The sequence below is a fragment of the Eufriesea mexicana genome, unplaced genomic scaffold, assembly GCF_001483705.2.
Source record: "Eufriesea mexicana isolate 0111107269 unplaced genomic scaffold, ASM148370v2 scaffold9443, whole genome shotgun sequence".
In the NCBI taxonomy this organism is placed as follows: domain Eukaryota; kingdom Metazoa; phylum Arthropoda; class Insecta; order Hymenoptera; family Apidae; genus Eufriesea; species Eufriesea mexicana.
In genome coordinates, this window is record NW_016917158.1 from 319,404 (window position 1) to 322,206 (window position 2,803).

The following is a 2,803-nucleotide window of genomic DNA, read 5'->3' on the forward strand; positions in this document are numbered from 1 at the left end:
TCCCGCCTTTCCACAGAGCGTCGCTATCGCTGGCGGAGTCGCGCGAGAAACGGAGAAATCGCGAATAAAAGATTTTCTCCTTCGATCCGAACGGATCGTCCACCTATCCGTCGGTTTTTCCCTCTGCGCGGACTGGCGATGGAAAACGCGCGAGACGAGATCAAATTTCATCCCGACGCGTTCCAGCTCATTCGTTAACGCGGACACCGCGATATATGCTTGATCCGCTCGCGCGTTATCGCGGAACGCACTCGTCCGCGCCCTATCTGCGCTCGGGGTATTTTCATCCGTCGAGTATCGAGTCAACGATCGCGTGGTCCTCGCCGTTATTCGTTTCACGGATCATGGCAGCAGCAGCAGCAGCAGCAGCAGCAACAGCAGAGTCTGGCGAGAAGCGTCAGGGGTCCGATCGGCGGAGAGATTCGTGCATGCACGGAACCGGCTCTCCTTTTAATTTCCCCGTTATTGCCGTTGCAACTGTCTGCACACACACACACAACCACACGCACGCACACACAACCACACACACACACACACACACACACACACACACACAAGTACGGTAATGCGAGCCGCAATTGGATCTATATGCTCTGCGGCCGCCTATACGTGCGCATGTTTGTAACGCGGTGCAGCCACTGCAGAGTCGATCGCATTCGTACAAATTGCGGAGACTTAAACGCCGTGGAACACGATCCGCGCCTGTAGATCCACTCGTTCCACGAGGCTTCGAAAATCGCGTCCCCGTTGTTACACGGAAATACGTTTCAGGATTAATCTTCGCGCCAAGCTACACGCGCGTCCGTCTTCCGATACGATCGAGTCCCGATAGAATTGCAAATGGCGTTACGACCGACGCCGGATGGATCGCTGGATCGACGGGACGGATCGATCGGTGCTCGTTGATCGCGAGGAAAATTCGTTTTTCCAATCGGTTCGAGGGCTGAAATCGACGACGACGAGGTTGGTACCGGAACGGGCGTCGAGACGACGGCCGTTATCGGATTTCCTCGGCGATGCAACAGCGGGATGGTCCGCGAGGACGCGAAGCGGAGGAGGCCGTAAAATTTTACGACGCGTCAGCGAATGCAGACTTCGTCGCAGTCGCGTTAAAATCCTTCCGACTGCGGCACGGGCTCGCGATCGAAACGAAACGGGCGCCAGGACGCGTCCAGGTGCGCTCCCGTCGCATCCAAGGTGCATTCCTACGTGCATCTCTCGCGCGCTCTATTTTCCTCGCGGCTCCGCCATCGATTTTACACCGGAATACGCTTCTATTCTTCCAACCCGGCTACACGCGACGAAGGTCGCACGCCTCGACGTTTCTCGACGCCATCGGTCGTCCCTGCCTCGAAATTTCTTCCTTTTCCTCTGAATTTCTCCCGCGACAGAACGGTCACGGCAACCGTGATCCCTTCTTCCAGCAGACTACGATCCTTTCCCTCCTTTTCCGCTTCGAGATCTTCCAAACGGTGAGGCGATTCGCCGAGCACGGGTGAACCTTTCTCACCGCGGAGAAAGGTGAGACCTGGCCGTGCTGTACACCCTCGAAACGTCGAGAGGAGAGAGACGCGAAATGGGCGAAACGCAGAGAAGAGGCGAAAGAGGAGATCGGACGTTCGGAGGGAAGGAGATCGTCGTTTCCTTCTTCCGTTCTCGCCACCTCTCGTGTTCCTCGCCACACAGCGGGAAGGAAACGTGCACGAACGCAGGCAAAGTTATAATTAAGGTTAACCGCTGATTACTTGTAATAACTATTACCGTAAGTAGAATGACACCGCGTGCTCGATTCGTTCGGGGATCAACCGATCTCTCTCGTTCTCCATCTTTCCACGTCGATCGTTCCACCGCTATCCACGGACCGAACGGGCAATATCCACCACCCTCTTTGCTACGAATTTCTACCAAGTGATGCTTCTAAAAATCACGAGAGAACGCTTCCAACTCGTTCCCCGCTCCTCGAATCCTCCCTCTTGCTCGCTCCCACCGACAACCCTCGCGTCCTCGTGGTTCGTGCCAGTAACGCGGAGGACGAAGCGGTCGTAGGAACGATAGATAGCAAGACCGATCGATACCCCGACTGCATCGGGACCGCGACAACTGATGAAATCAAAAGTGACGCTTTATCCGCCTATTCGCCTTTATAGAACAATCAAATTTCGCTATTTTCTTCGCCGCCGCCGCCGCCGCCGCCGCCATCGCCGTCGCGTCGCTCGATCGAGTCACGGCCAACGGCACGATCGAGCATTGGTTCCCACGCGAATTCCACACTCGGTCAGACGCCACGATGTCTCGGATTTTAGAATTTACAGCTGGTCGAAGCGCGTTTTTTCATTACTTGTATAATATTATGTACATATATATAACGTAACGGTAAGAACCGACTATAAAGCAAGACGCGAAGGAGCAATCGCGACGCGTAGGGCTTTCCCGATGCACCGACTAGCACGAGAGAAACAGGTGATACGGAAGTACACGCGCGTACGCGCACGCGTCCATCTTGCCGCGTTAAGTTCACTGCGATGATTCCGATGCATTATGTATAATAACATTATACATACTATACATAAGTATATATATAAGTACGTGCATATATAAATATATACATACATAGCATGTATAGAGGTACTTTAGAGGCGATGTCGTCGTACGTTTGTACATACGTTATCACGCGCACCTATCGCGGCTCACGAGATTACGGAAACGGAATGGAAACGGAATGGAAACGAGTCACGTCGATCTCCATCCAAGCTAACTCTCTCCGCCAACATTTTCTCTCTCTCTCTCTCTCTCTCTCTCTCTC